General features: G+C 40.3%; 1 protein-coding gene, 1 long non-coding RNA gene and 1 pseudogene across 2 annotated transcripts in view; 2 read left to right on the forward strand and 1 right to left on the reverse strand.

Moving 5' to 3' along the window:
* The window catches only part of PROSER2 (proline and serine rich 2), a 44738-nt gene extending 34691 nt beyond the window's left edge, over window positions 1-10047 (reverse strand). The window contains exon 1 of the mRNA XM_090266545.1: window positions 9869-10047. The gene's annotated coding sequence lies outside the window, so the exon portion shown is untranslated. The remainder of the gene's footprint in view (window positions 1-9868) is intronic.
* On the forward strand, window positions 4313-4483 carry LOC150019615 (translation machinery-associated protein 7 pseudogene; annotated as a pseudogene).
* A 6039-nt stretch (window positions 10048-16086) lies between the features above and the next one.
* On the forward strand, window positions 16087-19083 carry LOC150019616 (uncharacterized). Its single transcript, XR_016509274.1, has 4 exons — window positions 16087-16210; window positions 16728-16827; window positions 18614-18790; window positions 18922-19083. It is a non-coding gene; the product is annotated as an uncharacterized LOC150019616 (long non-coding RNA).
* The last annotated feature ends 8727 nt before the right edge of the window (window positions 19084-27810 follow it).

Raw genomic sequence — 27810 nt, forward strand, 5'->3', positions numbered from 1 at the left:
TCCCTCCCTTTCCCCCTTCCCCCCTCCCCACTGACCTCCCCCCAAAATGTTCCCCATACCTATAATTCTTTTCCCACTCTTGTTGCCTACTTAGTCTGCCTTTGTTTCAATTCCCTAGCTTCTGTTGTTGGTTGTTGTGATACAGTTTTCATTTTAATGTTCATACTTTTGATCCTCCTTCTCCTACACAAGTCCCTTTAACGTTTCATATAACAGTAGTTTGGATCTGATGAACTCCTTCAGTTTTACTTTGTCCTGGAAGCACTTTCTCTGACCTTCTATTCTGAATTACAATTTCGCTGGATAGAGTAATCGTGGTTGTAGGTTTTTGCTTTTCATTACTTTGAATATTTCTTGCCAGTCCCTTCTTGCCTGCAGAGTTTCTTTTGAGAAATCAGCTAATAGTCTTATTGGGACCCCTTTGTATGTAATTCTCTTCTTCTCTCTTGCTGCTTTTAAGATTTTCTCTTTATCCTTAATTTTTGACATTTTGATTTTAATGTGTCTTGGTGTGGTTCTCCCTGAGTCGTTTATTTGGAACTCTCTGTGCTTCCTAGACCTGTAAGTCTATTTCCTTCCCCAAGTTAGGGAAGTTCTGTTTCATTATTTTTTCACATAATTTTTAAATTTCTAGTTCTTCTTTTTTACCTTCTGACAGCCCTATGATTTGGATGTTGGCCTGCTTATAGCTGTCGCATAGGTTTCTGAGCCTCTCCTCATTTTCCTCACTTCTCATTTCCTCTTTCTGCACTGGCTGACTGTTTGTTTCTTCCCTATGTTCCGATTTGTTGATTTGATCCCTGGTTTTCTTGCCCTCGCTACTAGTTTCGTATGTGTTTTTGTTCATTTCAGCAGGACTAGCCTTCATTCCTTCCCCATCTTGTTAAGATCTGCTGTTAGGTCTGTAAGTATTTTTATAACCAAAGCTCTGAACTGAGCCTCAAAAAGATTTCCTATCTGCTGAGCCGTTAGATTAGATATTTGCTGTCTGGTCAGCTGCGTCACTGGGATCTCTATCATGATCTGTGCCATTCTGACCGTTTTGTGTCTACCTTTGCTTCCTGGGCAGGGCTGTCACACCTCCTATGCTATAGGGGGCAGAGCCCCATGCACTTGTCACAACCAGGCGACCCGTCCTACCACGCTATGGTGTTTTCTGCGGGGGTGGGACTCCAAGATGGATTCCTGCCATTCACTCTCCGCTGAGAGACTGGGAGCCTCCTCCTCCGTCCCCACCCCCTCTGGGACTCACAGTCCAAGGCAATGGAGGTCTGCCTTCCCCAGCTTTGGAATCGCAAGCTGATGGGTCTGGTCTGCAACCGAGGGTGCTCCCCAGGCGCTTCTTGCCTCCCCCTAAATACGGGTGTCTGTGCTTTCTGCTGTCCTGCCTCCGTCGCTGCTGCTGCTGCGGACAACACAGCTTGACCTCTCCTTCCCGGCTTCATCCCTTCTACCTGTCCAGACGAGCACCACTTCTTTATAACTTCATATGTTGGACTTCCATTTATTTTCTGGAACTTCTGGTTATTTCTGGTTTTGCAGTAGTTGTATTCCTTCTTAGTTGTGGAGGGAGATGGAGCATGTCAGTCTAGGCCTCCATCTTGGCTGGAAGTCTCCTGTGTTTTTGTACCAATATTCTTTATTCATTAATCTATTGATGGACACTTAGGTTGCATCCATGTCTTGGCAATTGTACATAATGCTGCAACGAATAGGAGTACATATATCTTTTTGAATTAGTCTTTTGGATTTCTTCAGATAAATATCCAGAGATGGGACTTCTGGATCATAAGGTAGTTCTATTTTTAATATTTTGAGGAACTGCCACTGTTTTCCGTAGAGAACGCACCAATCTGCAATCTCACCAATAGTGCATGAAGGTTCCATTTGCTCCTGACCCTTGCCAACACTTGTTCTTTGTTGATTTTTTGATGATAGCCATTCTAATATGGTGGGGTGCTATCTCACTGCGATTTTAATTTCCCTGATGATTAGTGATGTTGAGCATCATTTTATGTATGTCCTCTTTGGAGAAGTGTCTATTCATGTCCTCTGCCCATTTTTAATCAGAATTTTTTTGATGTTGAGTTGTATGAGTTCTTTTTGGATATTAACCTCTTACTGGATATATCACTTACCAATATCTTCTCCCATTCAATAAATTGTCTTTCCATTTTGTTGGTGGTTTCCTACACAGTACAAAAGCTTACGAGCCTGCGATTATTAGACTGAATCATGTGAAGATGTCATTTATGTAGTTCAAAAATAATCAATTATCAGTAATTTTATATGGATAACCTAATGTTTTTGGAATTGAACTGATAATTAACATTGTAAAAAAAGTGAAGTGTTTCTTAAAATGAAATTTTTGTTTAAAACAAGTATGATTTTATTACATGTTGATGCTAAAATGTTTTTCCTCAGAAGATACCTCTAAAATCACAATAAGGATTAACAGGAAAAAAATGTCAATATACAACATATTTTCCTCACATACATTTGAAATATATATGATTCATAAAGTAGAAGCTGCCTGCATTAGCAGCCACTCAATCAACACATTCACTGGTTTTCCAGTATGGGTGGAGGACAAGTTAGCATATGGGGAAACTGAGGTCCAAAGCCTGCAAGCTGATTTGGCAAGTCAGAAAGAACTGGATCTAGGTCTTTAGCTCTCCACTCTAGAATAATGCTTTTTAAAACTTTTTTGCACCTAAACTTCTATATGACATTTGACATTTTTGGTGCCCTTTCTTCGTTTGTCCCATCTTATCTCTATCTTCTTCTTTCTATCCTCCCTTCCTCGACCCTGAACATCCCACCCAACTTCAAGTTATTCCCTCAGGTGTTTACTGCACAGTAAAGCCAGAATATACAGGTGTTTACTGCACAGTAAAGCCAGAATATAGATCTGCTATCACCACCCTGCTCATCAACCTTCGGTGGTTAATGCCTCAAAGTCAAGGCTAAACTCTTCATCATGATAATCAAAGCCACAATTTTGCCATTCTAATTTTCCACTATCCTTCCCTTGTGGCCCAGCTCCAATGATACATTCTCCAACAGATTTTGTGACATCCATGACAGAAAAGATCCCTGCCCTCTGCTCCCAAAAGACTTGTGGGCCTCTGCTATCAGCTCACAATCGACATTTATTTCCTCTCCTTTACTGAATCAGTTTCTTGAGTGCAGGGAACGTTACCTCATTCACTTTTATATTCCCACCTGTGCCACGCCTAGTAGGAACTTAAATGTTCACGAAAGCTCTTCAAACCCTCTGAAACTTTACAGAAAATACCGTATGCACCATTTGAAATTTTATTTATTTATTTATTTATTTATTGAGAGACAGAGGAAGGAAGACAGAGAGAGAAACATCAATTAGTTGTTCCACCTATTTATGTATGAGCCCTGACTAGGGATCAAACCCACAATCTTGGCATGTTAGGACAACACTCTAACTGAGCTACAGAGCCAGGGCTACTATATGCACCATTTCTGAAGGCAGAAGTCAACCAAACTTACCAGTTTAGTCTCATACAATATAAAATAACAGGTATTTTTTTTCACACAAGAAAATACCTTTAAGTAGCTTATACAAAATAAACTATTTTAAATACACTCACAGAATTAGGTTTGTAGAGGAAAGCTGTGAATTATTAATTCATAATCTCCAGTTTCAAATCTGAGAGGGACTGAGACATCACTTAGTCCTGCCCCAAATTTTACCAACCAGGAAGCCAAGTTCTAGAAAGTTCCTAGGATCACATAGCTATTTGGTGGTGACACCTGAGGTGGATCCCCTCACTTCCTGTTTAGTACTGCTCTTTTCCCCTATGCCAGTCTCTATTGACCTGTTAATTAAAAAATATAAATTGTAAGCTGCAAACATCAAAAACAAAAGCATAGAAGGACTGATTATGTTTGCATGTCCCATGACTAGCTCAGTCCTCAGCACACTGTGGGTGCCCTAACAGTCTACAAATATCACTGAATGAATAGATGAACACCCCAGGCCTTTGGATCAAAAACTAAAATAAGCAGAATATTAAATATTTCAAAGTGCTAGTCAGACTTCTAGGAGCAACAGAAGCCTGAAAGAGAAAACAGAAAACCAAACAACAGAGTCAAGATCTGACAAAGAACATACTATATAAAACTAGCCCTATAAAAATAACTAAAGCTTAATACAAAAGACAATCAAGTTTCTGAACAGATATTTCTCCAAAGGATATCTGTAAATGACTGACAAGTACATAAACCGATGCTCAAGTTTCTGATGTTAGGGTCTGGGAATGGGGTGGCAGGCGCCATGTCTGGCCGTGAAGGTGGCAAGAAGAAGCCCCTGAAGCAGCCCAAGAAGCAGGCCCACGAGATGGACGAGGAAGATAAGGCATTCAAGCAGAAGCAAAAATAGGAGCAGAAGAAATTTGAGAAGCTAAAAGTGAAGGCTGAAGGGCCCCTTGGCCACAGGTGGAATTAAGAAATCTGTCCAAAACTGAGCTGTTCCTTGTGCCTGAAGCAATGGTGATTCTTAATTCCATTCCTGTTTTAACATTCAGATTCCCTGTCATCACATCTCTTGCCACCTATAGCTAGAATGAAGTGTTGCCTTGGAGCCTGTTGTACATTTAAGAATAAACTTTTGTAAACAAACAAAAAAATTAATAATAATAGTCATGTAGTGGCTCATCTCTTTAGTTCTTCTCACTCTGCCATTTCAATCTTAGCTGTGAGGTCAGAGTAAACCCAGCCCAGAATCCCATCAAAGTGTGTTCTTCAGTCTCTTTTCCATCCAGAATTCTGTACCACCCGGAATTAAACCAACTCATTTGAAATGGCAAAAACAAAAACAAACAAACAAACAAAAAACCCCAACTCAATGTTATGAGCCATTAGGGAAATATGCAAATCAAAACTGCAAGAGATACTATTGAGTTGGCCAAAAAGCCTATTTATTTTTTTTCTGTAAAATAAAGGACACATTTATCATGTTCCCCAATAACTTTATTGATTTGGATTTTTTTGAGTATGTTGTCTATCTCCTGCGTGGTATAACGTTGATTATTCTCAATTAATGTCTCGATTTGATCTTTATCAACTTCAACTGATCTACCTGACCATGGGGCATTGTCCAGCGAGAAATCTCCAGCAGGAAACCTCGCAAACCACTTTTGACACGTTCAATCAGTCACAGCACCTTCTCCATACACTGCACAAATCTTCATTGCGTTTCAGTTGTGTTTTTACCTTTCTTGACATAATAAAGCATAATATGCTGAAAATTTTGCATATTTTCTCCCATCTTCAATATTAAAATGACTACACAAAAATTCACCAATTTTGATAAGTGTTTTTTAATGCACACTAATATGACAGCTGTCACAGTACAATCTAACAGAATTGTCTTGTACAAGGTTAAAAACAACTAAGCACTACTAGAACCATCATGCAGAAAAAAACCAAGTGAACTTTTTGTCCAGTCCAATACTTCATGCTGACTAGGATGGCAATAAAAAAAAAACAAACAAAAAAAAAAACATGGAAAATCACAAGTGTTGGTGAGGATGTGGAGAAGTTGAACCCCTCCTACATTGCTGACAGGAATGGAAAATGGTGCAGCCACCATGGAAAACAAGTGATTCCTCAATAGGTTAAACATCAAATTATATTATTCAGGAATTCCACTCTTAGGTAAAGACCCAAAAGAACTGAAAACAAGTCTTCAAACAAATTGTCAGAGCAGAATTATGCACAATAACTAAAAGGGGAAACAACCCAAATGTCCATGAACTAATGAATGGAAAAACAAACTGTGGTACATCCATACAGTGGAATATTACTCAAGTCATAAAAATTATTGAGGTCCTGATACATGCTACACAGTATGCATGAATCTTTAAAGTATTGTTAGTGCAACAAACCAGACACAAAAAGCCACATATTGTATGATCCCATTTATATGAAATATCCAAAACAGGCAAATTCATAAGGGCAGAAAACAGGTTACCGGTTGCCAGGGGCTGGAATAGGGCCGAAATTAGGAAGTGACTGCTTAATGGATATTGGTTTTCCTTTTGAGGTGATGAAAAGTTCTGGAACTACATAGCGGTGATGGTTGCACAACATTATGAATTATATGTATTTTTACACTTTAAATATGTACAGTGCAGCCCTGGTTGGTGTGGCTCAGTGGATTGGGTGCCAGCCTGTGAACCAAAGGGTCACCAGTTCGATTCCCAGTCAGGGTACATGCCTGGGTTGTGGGCCAGGTCCCCAGTTGGGGGCGCATGAGAGGCAACCACACATTGATGTTTCTCTCCCTCTCTCCCTCCCTTCCCCTCTCTCTAAAAATAAACCTTTAAAAAATAAATATGTGCATTTTATTGAATGTCAATTATACCTCAGTAAAGATATATAATTTTTAAAAGATTTTATTTATTTATTTATTTATTTATTTTTAGAGGGGGGGGCGTGGAAAATAGAGAGGGTGAGACATACCAATGCGGGAGAGAAACATCTATCTATTCCCTCTCATACAAACCCCAACTGGGACCAAATCTGAAACCAAGGTATGTGCCCTGACCGGGAATCAAACCAACAACCTTTCGCTTTGAGTGACAATGCCCACCCAACTGAACCACACCAGTCAGAGCCTCAGTAAAGATATTTAAAAGAAAAAAAAAAGGATAAGAAAAGATACATCAAGCAAATATTAACAACAGCAACAATGAAAAGATCACTCTTGTTACATTACATGAGGCAAAATACACTTTAAGGCAAAAAACCACAGTATGTAAAGATAAAAGTTTAATTTCTATTAGACTTTGTATATCTAACAATATAAACTTACAAATGCATATTGTTAGATATTAAAATATAAAGTTGTATGCACAGGTAATCTCAGAGTACCAGGAGAAGTCAAATCCCTTCTTATAGTGGGATCTTTCAATATATCTCAAATACTGACATGTTAAGAAGGCACAAAATTAGTAAGGAATAATGTAATTAATAAAGTTCATCTAATGAATATCTGTAGATCTCTACAGAAAAGATAAACACATATAATGTGAGTGTACTTAATGCCACTGATTTATATACTTTAAAATAATAAATTTAATGTTCTACAGTAAAAAAAGAGAGAGAGAGAGAGGGAATGAATATCAAGTCTTTGTGGTGCTACAGTCTCTGGAAATATCCGGTCTGAAGATATGCATTCATAAGCAGCTATCACATCCCACTCCAATACGGCTAGGTGGAGTGTCCTGCCATACACATTCCTTTACCTGACTGAAGGATTATAAACACAGCACTTACTTCCTTAAAACAGGTTTCAAGACTAATGCTGTGAGTTCCAATGAAGACAATACTGAGAGGTGCAGCTTCATGGCAGTTCTCTACAGAGGCTGTTACAAGTGACTCCACTGTTTTGCCCTCACAGTGACAATGTGAATAGAGGCTTTTCAACAAGCGCCCCAGGACTCCCTCAAAGACCCAAGAATGGAGTGCTGCAGGAGAGCAGAGGGAGAGCTGCCCAGCCCATCCTCCTTAGAGCGCAGCTAGGAAGCTGCCACCACTGCCGCCAGAAAGAGCATGGAAACTGAAACGAAATGCTGCCCTTCACCAGCCAAGGAAAGAGCTCAGGTTCTGGGATGATCCTGGGATTCCCTGGCACCTACCCCCAAATGGCCTCTGTGCCACTGGCGGCTGTCCCACAACCATGTAGATAAGATGCACTTGAAGTTTTTGTTCCAGGGGATCTCCTGTTCTCTGCTCCACTCAAGCCTTTCACCTCTCTCCCTTCAGGCTTCCAGGCTCCACTCCACCTCTTGTGGTTATTTGAGATGATCTTTAGAATCAACACAGGGTGACAACTATAGGCTCTTTAGGTGTCTGAGAACTTTGGAACCGGGGCCAGGTGTATCTTCAGCTTCTGAGGAAGGCTTGCTTGATCTGGTTTTAATCAGTTTGGGCCATATGGCTGTTATCTAGATATATTTATATACTCAATGGCTAGCTCAGTGCTCAGGACACTGTAGGTTCTCAAACAGTCTACAAATTTGGCAGAAGGAGTTCAAGAACAGCAGGGCTTCTACCAAAACAGGCAAGTCCCCCCTGCCACAAAGAGGCCGTCATGAAGTCAAATACACCAAACTTTTCTTAAAAGCATCTCTCTTTCCTTTTCCCAGCCTTCTTAAATTAGCATTTTCATTTTGGCTTTTTGATCTCTAGTAATGGAGAAAATGTGTTACCTTTAAATGATCAGCATCCAGAATTTCCAAAGGAAAGCTCCTTTGAAGTGCTGTTGCCTGTAACTATATCCAGTCACTTAAAAATGGCTATTACTGGTCTGGGCAAGAAAATACACAAGATTCCATACATACGTTGTCAAGTTTGGCAAGAGAGATTTTAGACAACTTCCACCCTTCCCACCCAATCCCAAGTAAATAGGGCATTTGTTTGTATTTCCACATTGACCTCATGAAGGAAAATACCTCCTCCACCTAGAAAAACAATCTGTAACATTCAGACATGGAACTTTGAGGGCAAACTTCGTAGTGCATGAACACTAAGTATGTAGTGCTTTTAAAAAAATAAAGCAGAAAAGTATGTTTAAAAAGGTTTCTGCTGCAAGCATTTTCCTCAAGTTTACACTTATATCTACTTTAGTATTTCTATACCTTTCAGAAACACAGGTTTAAAAAAATGTATACTCCATTAAAACTGGAGCTAGAAGAAGCCTTCTTCCTACAGTCTTCAGCAATGGACCTGAACGTTTCACTCTGTTTGGGGGGGTTGGGGGGAGGAGACACAAAAAATCATTTTCCTTAACTCACTTTAAGTTTTCTGCTCTATACCAACTCTTTTTACTCTGGCAAAAAGTTAAAAGTTTTCTGAGGTTAGTTACTGTAGTTAAAAAAAAAAGAAAAAAGAAAAAGAAAGAAGGAAAAGCTAGATGCTTAAATTTAGACTCCATAAAACAATACTGGGAAAGTTTCAAAGCCTTGGAGAAATACTGGAGTTTATTTTATTGCCTTTTGTTAAATTGCATCACATTGACCACATTTCTTTTCTCTTTAATTCCTCCCGCCCCCGCCCAGGCTCACTGGCAGATCCTACACCTGCCTGTGTGATTCAGTTACCTGTTGGGGTCGGGGGTTGGGGAGTGGGGACAACAATCTACTGGTCATTTTGAACAGAACCTAAGTTTAACAGGTGGCTTTCGCCACCTCCTGCCAACATTAGGTTCCCTCCCTCCTCTCCGCCTCTTAAGGGACAGAGTACCCCGAGGAGTCTGAGGGCCACGGCGGCAAGTGGGGCGACGATTCCCTCACACGGCTCCGGGAAGGGCGGTGGGGACAGGGGTTGTTAGGGACACCCCGGACCGCTCTGCGTCCAAAGCTAAACACGTATCACGGACCACCAAGCGTACCCTCAAGAGGACAACCTCGGAGCGGTAAAACGCCGCGTCCTTCACAACGCCCGCGACCGGGGTGCACGAGAACCCCTGAAATCCCCAAAGAGGGCCCGGGTTTCTCGTGAATGAGGCCACCAGGTTGACTACAGTCCCTCATATTGCGCCAGTCTTTCCTAACTTCCAGAAGACGGGGCAAACGCTGTGGAGGAGAGGGAGAGTGCGCCAGAAGAGATCCACGCAGGGAGTGCATTGCAGGGAAGCGTGGGAAACGCAGGCAGCAGGTCACAAGACAAGGGGGTCACCCTTCTCTACTTGAAACCCACAGGACCTTAGCCTCCCTCATCAGACTCCAAATGCCGCCCGGCTCACCCGTGCCAGGCGAGGGGACCGGCTGCCAGGACGTGACCCCGCCGCTGTAGCCCTGTCGGCGACAGGAAAGTTCTCACTCACCTGGCAAGATCGCTCTCCCCGGGAACCACGGGTGTCCACCCGGACCGCCTCCTAAGCCCTCGCGCCGCCGGGTAGCCGGTCAGCTCGCTCACTTCTCGGCTACAGTCCCCGGGCCGCCCGGGCGAGCGTTCACATTCCCACCGCGTACTCTCCTGCTGTGCGCGCACTGGTGCGCGCTTCCCCACCCAGCAGCAGGCTCATTCCCCATCCGCCGCGCGCTCTCGTACAGCGCGCTCGCTCACGCGCGTTGCACCGCCCCGTCGCGCGCGCACCCCGCCCCGCCGCGCTCTCACCCGAATCTCCGACGCACGCCCACCAGCTGGGCTCAGCTCCTTAAAACGCACACAGCACGCCCCCGGGGCGTTAAAGGAGCAGTTCCCTGCCTAGGTGCGGCGGGTAGTCGCCTCTGACACGGGTTCTCGGTCTCGGAGCGAGGTTTGAATTGGAGACCACCTGACTGAAACTCCGCCCGCCACCTCTGAGTTCTACGCGCAGAGAAAAGCAATAGGGGTTTGCGTTTGAAGCTTTGAAGGAAGAGGCCATTCTCCCCTCCGCCCAGCAGCCCCGCCAGCTTTGAGAGATTATTTTATATTTAATGACTAATAATAACCACTATGTATCGAATACTTACTGCCTTCGGACAAGGCATTAAACGTACACACGTTATTTTATTTATTTCTTAGAACAGATCTCTGATTTCTTGCCCCCATTTTTACAGGAGAGAAATCTGAGGAAAACAGGTCCAGAGAGGTGAAGAAACTCGTCCAAGAGTTTTTTGACCCCATTGCTTGGTGCTCTTTTCTCCTTGACTCTATCACTGGAAATATCGACTGAGGTAATGGCTTTGTAAGGTGGTGGGAGTTAATGTTACCAGTGTTTCCATGGTATGGGACAACTCTCTAGGGAGGGAGAAAGCAAGAGTTAAGGGTTTTATTAATTGTAAGGTTTGTTATATACTGAAATGGTAGACATGATAATCACCTGTATTCCAAAATGTTTTTTGTGTTTATCCCCATTTTACAGAAAACCCAGGAAGGAAGTGGTTGGTCGCACAGAATGGCTGAGTCACTGGCAACCCTCAGGGCTGAGCCCCAATTCCTTAGTCCTTAGATCATTCCTTTGCCCTCCCCAGGAAGAAACACCTGATTAAAGGGAAGAAAACTTTTTCTCTAATAACATACTGGACTCGTCTAATTCCCTGCATCTTTAATTAATGTTGGCAAAGCACTTTAATCTACCCAACGTGCTAGTTAATTAGGCAAGTAGTATTATCCCCTCTGTCTAAACCAAATCCAGGAGAGAATCAATTCGGTAAATCCTTAATCCTTGATGAATAATAGACCTAAGCTTTCTGTTTACGTTCTTTTTTTCCCCCTTTACAGTTTTGTGCTCTATTGTGTTAAATAGTAATGCATTTATCATGCATTGGCTAAGTAAAAGTTGGATAACATTAAACACCCCCAGATGAGAACTAATATAGGCAATCTCTGATAAGTGCTTACCTGAAATTTTTTAACTTTTATTATTGTACTTTTTGCTTGGTTAAGCCTTTAATGTATAAACATATTTCAGTTTAGTTTCTTTAAGTTTAAATTTTTAATTACACATTTTTGTGTGTAAAACTAATTTTACACATCTTTTCTTACAGGTGGAGAAGAAAGGGAAGAAATAGGAGAATGATGAGATTAGGAATGAAGGGCAAAAGAAAAAGGAAGGCGGGGCGGGGGTGACAGGAAATGAACAGGGAAGAAAATGAGACTGAGGTCTCAGTCAAGGGACAGCAGGGGAGATGAGGCCAGCCCCTGCTAGTATTGTACATCCCAGATCTTTGCCAGGATTACAAACAGTTGGCCTTTCCTTTGGGCTGGTGCAGAGCTGGCCAGGGTCCAGCATGACTGCCTGAGCACAGGCTGGCTCCCAGTCCCCTCTAGACACCTTTCTGCCAACTGAGCATACACAAAAGGACTAAAACTGAGAAAGGACATGAAGTGAGGTTAAAAACAAACTAACAAAAACCCAGAAGAAATGGCTTAGTGGGGAATTTAAAGAGTTATTCATGAAAGTACTTAGATAATATCCAGGAGGAAAGGAAACAAAGAAACACCTGGAGGGTCTTTGTATATGCTATTGTTACTATTAAATCCCATGAAATTTATAAAATTGTACTTTTATTCACTCAACTTCTTAATAAATGCCTTCTGAGGGCTGGTCTGGGCTAAAAAATGCAGGTAATACATGACCCCCAAATATTACTCTTATGAACTTGTGTCAAAACTTTTTAAGTAAACTAAAAAAGTTAAGCTAAATATGTTTTATTTTATGAAAATAATTACAGTACTATTGTATAAAATTGATTTGAGAAAATGCAATATCTGTGATGGCCACTAGAGAGAAGCAGACAGGAAAGGAAAGCGAATGGTTAGTAAGAAATTTCGTGAATTTTTACTATAAAATTAGAGCACTTTAGAGCTGCAAGGGGAGATGTCAAAGACAGGGTTCTGCTCTCTGCTTCTTCCACTAAGGACATGTGTAACCTTGAGCTATTTATGCTTTTTGACTCAGTTCCTTGTTGTACAATGAGACTATTAACACATACTCTGTGAGGCTAAAACAAAATTGTTTTAATGTTTACCGGAATAAATAGCAGATAAAGAGTTAAGAAAAGTATGAAAATGAAGGAAAATATGGTAAATTTCCTTCTTCATTATTGAAACATAGTATAGGGCTATAATAATTTAAAGTGTAACAGAAGAATAATGAATATTGAATGATGTAAATAACAACGGTATAGATAATCCAGAAAAAGATAGTGTTTATATAGTGTAGGATTTAATATGTGATAAGTTACCTAAAATAAATAATAAAGGGACAGACTTTCAGTAAATGGGCTTGAGAAAATTAGTAACTCAAAAAAATAATCATATTGAGCCCCGACCTTTCATGTGCTAAAAGAAATTTCACCTGCATTAAAGTATTTTAAAACTAGAAGAAAATCCAGGCAAATCTTTATGTGACGTCAAGATGGGGAAATAAAAGAAATGGGGAAATTATACAGGGAATGACCATTAGACTAGATTACATAAAAAATTAAAAATTCTGACAACTAAATATACTATGAAAAAAATATTAAAAGGAAAAAAATTCCTGCAGAACTATGCATAACAAACCTGACAGTTAATTTTATCCTCAGTACAAGAGTACACAAAGTTGATAAGAAAACTGTAATAACTCAATGAAAAATATTTTCAAAAAGAAAATAAAAATGGTTAGTGTCTAGCTGTGTATGTGTCTATATAATTATATTTTAAAGTGCTTGGACTACCTAGTACTTAAAAAAGTAAAAATTTAAAATAATATACCATATTTGCACCTATTAGACAATATTTTCTTAAATTCTAATGAGCAATTTTATATATTATTACTGGGAACAAAAGTTGATATAACTTTCTGGAAAGCAATTTGTGAACTATTCAAGAGCCTTAAAATATATATACTTTGACTCTATAATTCCATACCTAGGGATTCTATAGAAATAATCAGAAATGAGCACAAAGATTTGTGCATAAACAGATACACTGTCTCTTTTTTTAAAGTATATTTTATTGATTATGTTGTTACAGTTGTTCAAATTTATTCCCCTTTGCTCCCCTCTGCCCAGTACCCCCCTTCCCTCCAGCAATCCCACCCCCCTTAGTTCATGTCCATGGGTCGTGCATATAAGTTCTTTGGCTTCACCCTCTCCTATATTATTCTTAACTTCCCCCTGTCTATTTTGTACCAATCTATTATGCTCCTTAATCCCTGCACCATATCCCCATTTCTCCCCCTCCCCCCTCCCAGCTGATAACCCTCCAAATGATCCCCATACCTAGAATTATGTTCCTATTCTGGTTTGCTTAGTTGGATTTTGTTTTTATTTTTTAGATTCAGTTGTTGATAGTTGTGAGTTTGTTGTCATTTTAGTGTTCATAGTTTTGATCTTCTTTATCTTAAGTAAGTCCCTTTGACATTTCATATAATAATGACTTGGTGATGATGAACTCCTTTAGCTTTACCTTGTCTGGAAAGCACTTCATCTGCCCTTCCATTCCAAATGATTGCTTTGCTGGATAGAGTAATACTGGTTGCAGGTTGCCTTTCATTACATTGAATATTGTTTGTCAGTCCCTTACTGCCTGCAAAGTGTCCTCTGAGAAATCAGCTGATAGTCCTATAGGCACCCCCCTGTAGGCAACTCTTCACCTCTCTCTTGCTGCCCCCAGGACTCTGTCTTTATTTTTCACCTTTGGCATCTCAATCATGATGCATCCTGGTGTGGTCCCCTCTGGGTCCAGCTCTCCCAGGACCCTCTGTGCTTCCCAGACTTGTATGTCCATCTCCTTCACAAAATTTGGGACATTTTCCTTATTTTTTTCAATTTTTGCTTCCTCATTCTGCACTGGTTAACTGTTTTTTTCTTCCTTATGTTCCAAATCATTGATTTGAACCCCTGTTTTCTTCCCTTCACCATTGGTTTTGTGTGGATTTTTTTTTGTTTCACTTAGCATAGCCTTTACTTCCATGCGTTTGCCTTATTCACACATATCTGTCAAGCCTGTGAGCATCTTTATCACCAGTGTTTTGAGTTCTACATCTGTTAGGTTGTCTGTCTCCTCATCTGTGAGGTTGGCTATCTCCTGGTCGCTTAGCTCTCCCACTGGAACCTTGATCTGTTCCCCATTTTGGGCCATACTTCTCTGTCTTCTCATTCTGACAGGCTTCTGTGTTTGCCTCAGCATCCCAGGTAGAGCTGTCACTCCTGTAAGGGGCAGAGCCTTAGGGATTCGTCAGTACAGGGTAACCTGTTTCACCACGTTGTGGCGCTGTGTGTGGGGGAGGGGTCTGAGAGGGAACATTGCTGCCTGCCCAACACTCGCCCCTTTTCCAGGCACCTCTCCCACTTTCACAGCAGACTGGTGCCCCTCTAGCTGCTGCCCTGGCCATTGTTCCCAGAGTGGGTGGGTCTGCGGACATTCTAGGGCCATGGGACCCCTTTAAACAAGCGGACTCTGCTGAGAGACCTGTAGTTTCTGCCTCTGCCCCAACTCCCACTGGTTTGCAGAGTCAGAAGCAATGAGGCTTGATTTTCCCTGGTGCTGAGACTGTGAGCTGCTAGGTCCAGTGAGGAGCTGGGAACAGTCCCCAGGTTCTCTCCTGACTTTAAAATGTGTGACTGTGCTTTCTGCAGGCCCACTGCTGCTGCCACCACACCACATCCTCTCCGCCCCGGTTCCGCCCCTCCTACCTGTGTGGATGAGTATTTCTTCTTTATGTCTTTGTTTGCTGGACTTCCATACAGTTTGATTTTCTGGAACTTCTGGTTGTTTCTAGTTTTGAGGTAGTTGTATTCCGTCTTAGTTGTGCAGGGAGACACAGCATGTTTGTCTATGCCTCCATCTTGGCCGGACTCCTTTTTTTATAATGTCAGAAACTTTGAAACAACCAAAACATCCAAAGTTAGGTGAAGTTCAAATAAAATTATAATACAGCTATTAAAATGAGGAATTTTTTTATGAACACAAGAAAATATCTAATTTATTGCTAAGGGTGGGGGGACGAATATTACAAAATTGTATGTAAGTTTTTATTTTAGCTATGGAAAATGCATGTATATATGGCTCTGATTATGTTAATTTTAAATTATTATTTTAAAATTTTTTATTGAATTTTTTGGGTGGCATTGCTTAACAAAATCATACAGGTTCCAAGTGTATACCTCTATAACATATGGTTATGTGATTCTTATTTATGGTATTGTATATGTTCCAATTTTTCTTTTGTGACTCTATATTTTATAAATCAACACAGACTAATACATATTATTTTTTATGTGAGACAATAAATGCAAATGTGCACAGAATAGAATTTGGTTTATATCAGACATACAATAGATATTGGATAGATGATGTATAGAAGGAAGAGGAGATTGATAACTTGCTAGTGAAATTTTTGTATTTAAAAAACAGTAAATAATTATTCTACTTCTATAGATGAGGAAATTACAACCTGGAGACTTTTTTGGTGGTGAGTTTAGAGAAAAACTTTAAAATGATAAATATTTCATACTTTCCTGAAAGCAAGTAGATGATGTGCTACCTTGTCTGTATTCTAGGTCAATATTTGAATGAGAAACATATGTAGAAGAAACAAATATAGAAGAAAATGGTAAATAAGTTTTCTCTAAAGTTTAATGATAAAAGTTCTGAAAAAGAAGCATGACTCTGAAAAGTCACCAGTGAACAAGTTCTGCTCATGCAAGCTCTCGGACCTGCCAAGTGTCTGAGGTCTGAACAGGAAAAGAAGGTGCATGATGCTCATTCATTCTTCGTCCAGAAATTATCTGTGGTCTCTTAGGTGCCAGGTGTTACTATAAGTAAGGACTAGGAGACACCACTGTGAATGGCATACATAAACTCCCTGTCTACATGGAGTTTATATTCCGGGAGAGGTTGGGCCGACACAGACAAGAATCAGATGACAAACTGGCTATTCACTAACAATCTGTTAATCCTCAGGTAGAATATGAGTGATTCGGTAAATGAAAATAGTAAAATAGAATACAACCCACCAAAGATAAACCTGAGGAGTAATTGGTTAAAATTTGGCTGATGACAACTTGTTTTACTTCTGCTGGCCTCTGCCTAGTTTTTGGTTTACAGATAAAGTAGGCAAAGCTGAATGTTTTTGGAAATGCTTGGGTAAACTGCAATGTCTAGGGTACTGTGATAAGGCCGCTGCGGAGGGAGAGAGACTTTTAAAGAACAGCCTTAGGAACTTTTCTGTGTACGGTAATTATTGTAAGTCTCCATCTTTCTACCAGACCTTCACTGACATCTGCATTCCTCCTGAGTGCTTTTGGAGAAAACTTTGTTTTCAGGAGATTTGAATATTGGCTGAAACTGGCCTTCCATGCATGTCAGGTAAGAGTAGGACCCAGTGAGACCCAATCCCATTTTGTTACAGACATAGAAGGTAGCACATTTGAAAAGAAAGTTGAGCTTGCTTCTTCTACCAAATATTAATTGACTCTAAAGATGTGGATTTATTTCTGGTCTCTCTATTCTGTTTCATTGATCTGTGTGTCTGTTTTATGCTAGCACCATGCTGTTTTGATTACTGTGGCCTTTATATAGTTTGATATTAAATAGCGTGATTCCTCCAACTTTGTTCTTCTTTCTTAGGATTGCTGTTGCTATGCTGGGCCTTTTGTGGTTCCATATAAATTTTTTAAAGTTTTTGTTCTAGTTCTATGAAATATGACATTAAAATATTGATGGGTAGTTTATTCAATAAAGTGTTGGGAAAATTGGACAGATACATGCAGAAAAATGAAACTAAACCACCTTTTTACACCACACACAGGAATAAATTCAAAATGGATTAAAGACTTAAATATTAGGCCTAAAACCATAAAAATCTTAGAAGAAAACATAGGCAGTAAAACCTCAGACATTGCTCATAGAAATATTTTATCTGATATATCTCCCCAGGGAAGGGAAACAAAAACAAAACAAAACAAATGGAACTACATCAAACTAAAACGTTTTTGTACAGCAAAGGAGACCATCAAAAAAATAAAAATACAAACGATCAAATGGGAGAGCATATTTGCTGATACATCTGATAAGGGGTTAATATCCAAAATTTATGAAGAACTTACAAAACTCAACACCAAAAAACCCCCCAAAGAATCCAATTAAAAACTGGCAAAGTTCCTGAATAGACACTTCTCTAAAGAAGACATACAAAGGACCCATAGACATATGAAAAGATGCTCAATGTCACTAATCCTCAGAGAAATGCAAATTAAAACCACAATGAGATATCACCTCATACCTGTCAGAATGGCTATCATCAACAAATCAACAAACAAGTGCTGGCAAGGATGCGGAGAAAAGAGAACCCTTTTGCACTGTTGGTGGGAATGCAGACTGGTACAACCACTATGAAAAACAGTATGGAGATATCTCAAAAAATTAAAAATGGATCTGCCTTTTCACCCAGAGATCCCACTTCTGAGAATATATCTGAAGAAACACAAAACACTAATTCGAAAGGACATAAGCACTCCTATGTTCATTGCAGCATTATTTGCAATCACCAAGGTACGGAAGCAGCCCAAGTGTCCATCAGTAGATGAGTGGATAAAACATCTGTGGTACATTTACAAAATGGAATACTACTTGACTATAAAAAAGAAAATTTTACCCTTTGTGACAGCATGGTTGGACCTTGAGAACATCATGCTAAGTGAAATAAGCAAGTCAGAAAAAGACAAATACCATATGATTTCACTTATATGTGGAATCTAATGAACAAACTGAACTAACAAGCAAAATAGAGACCAACTCATAGAGAGCAGGCTGACAGCTATTGGGGGGTGGTGGTGGTTAGGGGGTGGAGGGATCAAGGAAAAATGAAATAAGACTCATGGACATCAACAACAGTGTGGTGTTTGCTGGGGGGAGGAAGGTATAAGGGGGTTAAGTATTAATGGAAAAATATAATTAACAAAAAAAGAAAATGTGAGTATAGTAAGTGGAGCACTTAACATTTGTGTTACCTTTCTGCTAAGAATTCAGAATTCTTGTAAACCCATTTCATTAAAAAATTTAACAATACCATATTTCTAAGTTTTTTGGTTGACATTTTTTAATACAATTCTGTTGTGACCCATGACATAATTTCCTCTTTGATTTTACCCAGAGCTTGAGGATTCCCTGGATTTTGAGTGAGCACTTTACCTAGTGCTGCGACTCAGGAAATGAGGACGAAGGAGTCATCAAGCAGGACCACGAAGTCCAGTCTGACCTCCAGCTTTACAGACCCACTAACTTGATTCCCATCAGGGCCACTGAACCTCACCAGGCTCTCAAACACTGGGTCTTACTCATATTTCCATTGGCGTGGGGGTGGGGGGAATGGAAAACCTTATTGACAATTCTTTGATAAGCTTAAAATATTTTATTTCAATGCCTAGATTAGTAAATGGGTTTAAAAAAACTCTTTTACAGAGAATTAAAACAGCAAAAGAAGAGGGATATCACTCCAGATGCTACTACCATCCACTGTGAGTAATTAAATGTGGAATTTTTTTCCCTTTTGTCCTAAAATTGCAACTGAGGACCAAAGGTATTGGGTTGGCCAAAAAGTCAGTATGGGTTTTTTCCATAAAATAAAAGACATGTTTTTTATTGGCTCCAATGACTTCATTGTTTTGAATATTTTGAGTATGTTGGCTATCTCCCGTGTGGTATAATGTTGATTATTCTCAATTAATCTCTTGATTTGACCACTATCAATTTCAACTGGTTTACCCGACAATGGAGCATGGTCCAGTGAGAAATCTTTAGCACAAAACTTTGCAAACCGCTTTTGACACATTCAGTTAGTCATAGCACCTTCTCCATATACTGCACAAATCTTGTTTTGCATTTCAGTTACATTTTACCTTTCTTGAAATAATAAAGCATAATATACTTAAAATGTTGCTTATTTTCTTCCATCTTCAATATTAAAATGGCTACAGAAAGATTCACCGGTTTTGATAAGTTTTTTTTAATGCATGCTGATATGACAGCTGTTACAATACAATTTAACAAAATTGTTTTGACTTAAGTTAAGTACAACTAAGCACTACTAGAGCCATTTCCTTTTCCCAACTAAGAAGAGGCTTGAGGGTCCTAAGCTCTGTGGAGGTGCAGTTAGTACTCATTTGGGAAGGGGAAGAGGAATACATTCCTTTTCTACCCACCCAGGAAAATTTCCCTTTTAATTATCTCCAAGTCAACTGATTAGGGTCTTTACATCTATAAAATCCTTTTTGCCACATAATTTGACATAATCACAGAGATGACATCCCATCATATTCACCGGTTCCAGTCACATTTAAGGGGGCTGGAACCTTGAGGTCTAGCTTAGAATTCTTCCTACCACAAAGGAGAAGGGTTTCCTTTAATCACCCTGTCAGGTAATGGGGGGAGTCCTAAGACAATCACTCATAAAGATTGGGGTCCCACAAGCCAGAGCTTTTGGACTCTTGCTAAAGTGCAGACCCCACAGTTACCCTCAGTCCACAAGGAGCTAAGAGGAATGAGGGGGTCATAGCGAACATTCTGGGAGCCAAGGAGCATGGCATAAAATCTCCTTTCCATTGAGGTTTGGGGACAGACTTAGAAGACATGCCTAGAGTTCTCGAAGAGCTTTCCCAGGGTTTTGAGAAGAGGAATGCCATCACCTCACATGTTTTACAAGAATGCCGTGGCTGGTGAGAATAGGCTGGGGTAGGGGACAGAGCAAGGCAAGCATGAGAGTAGTGAGGCCTTTGCAACAACCCAGGTAACAGGTGGTGGCGGCTCAGGCCCAAGTGTCAGCAATGGAGGGGGTGAGATGTGGTCAGACTCTGGATATATCGTAAAGGTAGTCAATGGGATGTTTCTAACTTGACTGAGGTGAAACTTTCTAAAAAGTTCATTTTCCTTGGAAAGTCAGAAGATAGAGGAATTTAAATTGGTACTAAATTTAATGTTTGGAAAGTGATTTTTTTTTTTGATATAGTATAGTTTTTCTTTTGTATTTTTTCCCCTTACCATTTATCCCTCTTGTACCCTCTTCCACCTCCACCCACTCCCCTCACCCGCAATCGCCACTCTGTTGTCCATGTCCATGAGTCCTTTTTCTTTTTTGCTTGGTCCCTCCACCTCCAAACCCCTCCTCTGGAAAGCTGTCAGCCTGCTCTCTGTCTGTGAGTCTGAGTTCTCACAAACTCTCCCAAATGATCTCATCCTTTCTGACCCTCACTGCATCCCTTATTCCTGTTGGCCCCTTGCAAATGCTACTCCAGTCTCTTGTAAAAACTCAAACATGTGATGGGGGCTCCTGTCTCAGGGCCTCATCCTGACTGTGCTCTCTATCAGAATCTTCCAAAGGCCAAAATCCCTCCTCCACTCCAGTGTCTGTGCTTGACAAGACCTTTTAAAACTGGACCTCAACATGCTGCACTCCCTTATCCAGAACTCCCAACCCCTCTCCTTCTGTCTTCACATTTTTCTTTTTTCCACTTTCTAACATACTATATACTTCATAAGTTACATATTGTATCTATTATTTATTTTTGTCTTCCCTAAATAAAATATAAGCTTCATAAGAAAAAAGAAGAAGAAGAAGAAAGACACGCACCAGCTCCCAGGCTGGAGTTCTCACAGCAGGTGTCCACACCATCAGGGCTTGAAGGGTCACAAGCACAGTGCACCTGGAGAGAAGATGGGGCTGCTTTATTCACCCCAGATCCCAAGCCCTTCCTAGCCTGTGGAAGGGTTAGGGTTAGCTCCTGGGGCTCAAGAACACAGAAGCGCTCTGAGAGGCAGACCCAGCAAGCTACCGGGGAGCTGATGGGCCAGGCAAGCGAGTTTGAGATGGAAGTTTTTAAATGCCTAGTGCTGAAATTTTATTGTAGTAAAGTGTGCATAACATAAAATTCACCAGTTTAGTGATTTTTAAATGTACAGTGGCAATGAGTACATTCACAATGTACAACATTTTCATTATCCAAAACAGAAACTCGATAGTCATTAAATAGTAACTCCCATTTCCCTCTATGATCAACCCTTGGTAGCCACCATCCTATTATACTTTTTGTCTCTATGAATTTTCCTATTCTGCATACTTCATACAAATGGAATCATCTAATATTTTTCCTTTTGTGTGTGGCTTTTCTCAGCATCGTGTTTTCAAGGTCCACCTTTATCAATGTGTATTACAATTTCCTTTCTTTTTAAGGTTGAAGACTATTCCATGTATAGGTTACATTTTGTTTATTCATTCTTGACACAATGGACACTTATGTTGCTTCCATCTTTTGGCTCTTGTGAATAATGCTGTAGTGACTATGGGTGCACAACTATCTGTTTGAGTCCCTGCTTTCAGTGATTTTCTGGTATTTGTCTAGAAGAGGCCTTGCGGAATCATATGATTCTGTTTAACTTTTAAGGAACTGCCATACTGTTTTCCACAGTGGCTGCACCATGTTACATTCCCACCAGCACGTCTTAGTTTTCTTCTTTGTTGTTGGCTTTTAAAAATAATTAGAACTGAATCTTAAATACAAACACGAGACTGGTCTAATAATCAAAAATTTTAGGGAGATTGTTAAATCTGGCCAAGCTGATCACTGATGTACTGCTCTCTGTGGGAAATGGGAATTTGACAGAAATAGCTGGGGGCAGATGCTGCCAGCAATTAAACCAACAAGCTGAGAATCCTGAATAAACCAGTTATAGAAATAAAGTTCTTTTTCTTAAAATGTTTACTAACTTTGAAAATGATTCACATAAGAATGTAGCGAGCTAACTATTTATTGCCTTCATCATTTTACCTTTCATTCATTCCCTAAACTCTTGCTGTTTGGGGTTGTGGGGGAGGAAGAAACTTTACCCTCAAGGTTCTTTCCTCTGGTCTAATAAACAAATAGACAGGAGACAGATTAGTGAGAGAAAACAGACTAAATTTAACTGCATACATATGTATGGGAACATCACATACATGAAAGAATCAGACCCCACATACATGCGGAGTTTAGAGGCAATGGGAAATTGAAGTATATGAGACATTCTGAGTTGCAGGTGAGTAATGCACCTGGAGCTTCAGAGGTAATTGCAGGGAGAGCACATGTTCAGTAATTATCCGTTTGCCCTGCCATACGTAAAAAGTTGTTTCTGGTGATAACTCTCATCTTGAACTAGGCTCCTAATTTAAGTTCCTCTAGATAGTGAAGGCTAGGGGAGCAGAAGTTTCTCTTGAACCTTTAGGGCAGCGTTCTCAACCTGTGGGTCGCGACCCCTTTGGGGGTCCAATGACCCTTTCACAGGGGTTGCCTAAGACCATCGGGAAACACATATATAATTACATATTGTTTTTGTGATTAATCACTCTGCTTTAGTTATGGCTAGGGGTCACCATAACATGAGGAACTGTATTAAAGGGTCAAGGCATTAGGAAGGTTGAGAACCACTGCTTTAGGGTCTCCCTTACCTTTAACTCAAAGTAATCTGCATACCACTGAGATACATGGTGGGATGACTCATTCTGAATCCCTGCAGGGCCTGTTCCTACAACATTCTGAAGCTGTATTCTCTCAGTTCTCATCCTGGCTTTCAGTCATCTGGTAGTTTGCACCATCCCTTAAATATAACTACTTTTCCCAAAGTTCATATTGCCCTCCTCAGGCAAAGGCATTCATCCCCCGGCTTTAAATATTATGTCCATGGAGATGACCTGAAAAATCTCCACCTCTGGGCATTATTCATTTATTTAACCAGCTGAGTGCCTACTCTGGTTCTGGCCAGGAGCCTTGATTTAGACTGTCTGCCAGGCATCTCACTCATTAAGTTTATTCATCAATGTCCATCAGCCCATTTGGTTTTGAAAGGCCAGGCTCTCTTCTTAGAATGCTTGAGATGGGAGAGGTATAGATCTTTTTTTTTTTTTTTTTTTAAGTTAAATTATTCTACATGACACAGAAATAGGAGTGATTCCCTGACATCTCAGGGTGAGGGGAGGGTTGGGATCCTGAAGAAAGAAATGGAAGAATCTAGAGGGGTGAGGGTGGGGAGGGCTAGCTAGAAACATGATAGAAAACCAGGCCCTATGGGAAGACATGGTTATAAACTATTCTTTGTGTGGGAAATAATGGAACTTTAAGGGAGCACTGATGTCTAACATTAAATGTGAAGTGTTTGCAAATCGTATGGTGATACCCTCTGCAACTCCGCAACCTTATAATATCAGCAGCTCTTTGGGGGAATGAAGAGGGTCATAGCTTATGATTTCAGGAAAGCAAGGGGAGCTAAAGTAGAGCTAGGAGTCATGGTTTGAAGTCAGAGGACAGCAGAAAAATTGGTGACAGTGTGGATAAGAAAGCAAACCCCTGTGATTTTGAATATGTTAGAGAAATGAAGGAGAGTGTTCTAAGTTCTGCTATTATGACTACTTAAGTCATTTCATTTTGATATTAAGTAAAACAATGACCTCAAGAAGTTGGAGGCCATGGAGATATTCAGATTGTGTAATATTCACAAACAAGACATCAACCTATGACATCAGGTCCCTGTTCTTCATAAGTGTTAGCATACTCATGTGACCAGTTACATATGTTCACCATGTAAAGTGGCCCTTTTGATTTCTTTTTAAGCTCCTAATCTTCTCTCTCAGACTCCCAACCTTCTTTCTTAAGCTCTTTAAAAGACCTTGAGACCTTCTCTGTCACATTTCAGAAGCGTAATTAGTAATAATGCCTTATATCCATATACCATTCCATAGTTTACAAAGCTCATTCACACACATTTAATACTCACAACGGTCCTGGAAGGAAGGGATCATTCCCATAAAAGTGAGGCTCAAAGGGTTCAATGACCTGCTAAAATTCACTCAGGTAGTAAGTGGCAGAGTGATAATGAAGTTTACTGCTTTCTGCTTTTTACTAGAGCTGCCTTTCATGAGTCTGTGTGTATCTAGTACAGCAGTACTTTTTCATTCATTTTCTCTATATAAAGCCAATTAAGGGACTTGTGCTCTTCCTGTCGACTATTTTTAAGGTTATTAAATTATTACTGGGGAAAATTACAACCTTTATGAGCATTTAAGGAATAGCAATAAACATTAGAAATATGAAAATCTCATTAGAAATGTAGAAATTTCATCTGAGTACAGTCAGCTGAGGAGATAAGATGGAGGACTACAGGGATAACAAAAAACAGAAGCTGTGTTTCCCAGAGAAAAGCTGACAGCATCAAAATCCATTAAGATTTTGATTAAAAGCATCAAAACATTTTCCTGAAGTGTTCTATAAAGTATTACTAAATGCCCAATACAAAGTACTATTATATACTTAGGAAAAGATTCTGTGCTTCCATAAAGCAAATAAGTCTAAACCAGAATCATTTCATGAGTTAAGCTGACATATGTGGAGCATCATCTTCTCCAAGACAGACAGAAGCCCTGCATTCAGGCAAAACCACAGACGCTACAAGATCATAATACTGCTGGCTTCCTGCTAGGTAGCATCATCATTTTGCACATCTTCGTGTCTTCCTTTGGTTTTTTTGGAAGCCCTTAGCCAGACTAACAGGGGTGACATGAAGGGAGTTGAGGAGATGCAGGTGAGGGGCAGAGCTGGACAGGGAACCCAGTCTGCTTCCCTCTGGCACCCCCAGGCAGTACAGGTGGACCTCCCTTGTGAACCATGTATTATAATGGGATAATAATTGTTCTCAACAGGGTATTTAAATATGCTCATTTTCCAGCAACTATTTGAAGACAGCAGGTATAACTGATATTCAAACAGCTCCATAATAGGTTTGAACTTTGTTTTTCATCAGCTCATTTCCCAAGTTTATTAAAAATAGCAAAATTAACTCATTTAATTCTCATTGACTTTCCCTTTCCCTTCCTCTCCCGGGAAGTAGTTCTTATGAGCTCTGGAGAGGAACAGGCTTGGTTGGATTCATAAATTGAATATTTTAAGCAATTAATATCTAGCTCTAGAGCTAAATATGATATACAAGAAAGAAGGAGTCATCTAATTTAATGTGTGGGATGACATGATAAAGAACAAGCCATTCTAACTTTCACTGTGTTAAATAATTGTGTTAAGAAATGCCACATGTTTCAAGCATGTCTAAGAGGGCCAAATAATTTTTTTATTTTATAAATACATTCACTTAAAAGTATCTTTAAACTGTGAATTCCTTGGATGCCTTAAGAAAATTCAGGTTACACACAAGAATACTCCTATTGCTATTTTTAACTTTGGACTCACAGAATTTTTCATGCCTTAGTCTCAAAATATTTTTCAGACACTGATTCATAAACTAGATCACATTATCTATTCCATTTTCAGAAGGAAAAATGGAGGCCCCAAAAGAACCAGGGGGAAGGACCTGGTTTCTGATCCCCAACATGTGGCTTTCTTCAATAAAAAACTTTCATAAATTCAGGGACACTGCCTGATAGGTCGAGCTGCTATAAAAGCAGTTTTTTTTTTTTTTTAAATTGAAATATAATTGACAGAAAATGTTATCTTAGTTTCAGGTGTATAACATAATGATTTGATATTTGTATATATTGTGAAATGAACACCATAATAAGTCTAATTAACATCCATCACCACACATAGCTACAATATTTTTTCTTGTGATGAGAACCTTGAAAATTTACTCTCTTAGTTAACTCTCAAATATTCAGTACGCTATTATTAACTATAGTCACCATGTTGTACATTACATCCCCAGGACCTATTTATCTTATAACTGGAAGCTTATACCTTTGATCTCCTTCAATCATTTCACTCACAATCTGCCCCCCACCCAGCAGTATGTATTATTAAAACAAAACAGTAGTAGAATAACACACTATGATTTTTTGGCAAAATAATTTTTAGCTAATTGGTTGAAAAAAGCCCTAAACATTTAACGGGGAAAGGGAGGATCTTTAAATATATTTTAAAAATACACAGCTTTTGTGTACTTGCCCAGCAAAGAGATACCTGTACTGTGGCATTGGCTGGATATCTTTAAATAAGTGAAAAGTATCTAGTAACTGAAACAGGAGGATCCACATGTGCCAAGGCAGTGTGGCATTTCAGCACCAGCCTGTGGCTGCCCACCCTTCGGGGCTCTGATCGCTATCACCCCCAGGCCTGTGTGCTATCTCGAAGGCCTTCCATTTCACCAGGGCTTGCCTTCCAGGAGCAGCCAATACTGGCCTAGAGGAAAGAGCCTTCTTGGCAGCCGGTTCAAGATTGTGAAGTGATGACCCAGTTCTCGTCAAAGTCAAACTGGGAGGGAACAAATGCTGAGGGGTAGAAGGAGGAGTGCCCAGCTGCTCCTCAAATCCTGATGGAGCAGCCCTGAATTCCAGAGAGATGGGGAAGACCCACCCTCCCTACAAAGTTTGTTTACTGAGCACAGGCTTGGACCTTCTTTGTGGGAGACTCAGAATAACAACTTCTGATCCTGGTCATATTAGGAATCTGAAGTCATTATGAGGCCATTGAATGCTCTTTTTTTTTTTTCACAAGTGGAACAGGACCAAGAGGCTTGGCATAAAAGAACTTGGGGATCTATTGCAGTTGTAATAATGGCTGAATTCCCTTGTTACTAGTAAGCAGACAAGTTGGACTGAAGCCCCAGTTTGTGAGATGTTACTGCCGCCTGATAAGTACTCTTCACAGGCAAAGCTCTGCTCAGTCAACGGCTCCCCAAATTTGGCCCAGCCTCTTGAGTACTGCTTTCCTCTGACTGGACCCCAAATTCCCTCTTTCCTTGGGTTCCTCATTTGCTTCTTCTGTGGCCCAAATAAACACTTCCTGTGCTATTCCTGCTCCCGCTTTGCCAGGCTGTTCAATACTGTTCCTTGAAGCTCAGCTTAAATGTTACCCACTTCGTGGAGATTTCCTGAGTGTGCCCCAAACACTCATGTACCCTCCTCTCCCTCTCTCTCTCTGTCTCCTCTCTCTCTCTCTCTGTTCCCCCACCCAAGCTTGATGATCTGTCTGGTGCTGTGGGTTCTACACCTGTCTTACTAAGCAGCCCCATTGGATCAAATCTTTGATCTCTGCAGCCAGGGCCACTCGTGCGTTCCCCTTAGCACCTGGCACATGGAACACACTCACTGTTTTAAAAGTTAAGCTTATTTGAAGCAGATAGAAACCAAAATGAAGGGCAAGGAAGAGACTAATGGGTCAAGAAGTGGAGGCAGAATGTTGGAGGGGAAAGGCAAGGGGCAATGCAATGATTGCTCCAGGGCAGCAGGGCTGAGTGCAGACAGGTTTCCAGCCAGCTTGATGGAAGCAGGAGGAAAGGACACCACAGGTGGTTCCGAGACACTGACGTTCGTTGCCCCGTACG

The sequence above is a fragment of the Furipterus horrens genome, unplaced genomic scaffold, assembly GCF_987537825.1.
Source record: "Furipterus horrens unplaced genomic scaffold, mFurHor1.1.pri manual_scaffold_2, whole genome shotgun sequence".
Classification (NCBI taxonomy): domain Eukaryota; kingdom Metazoa; phylum Chordata; class Mammalia; order Chiroptera; family Furipteridae; genus Furipterus; species Furipterus horrens.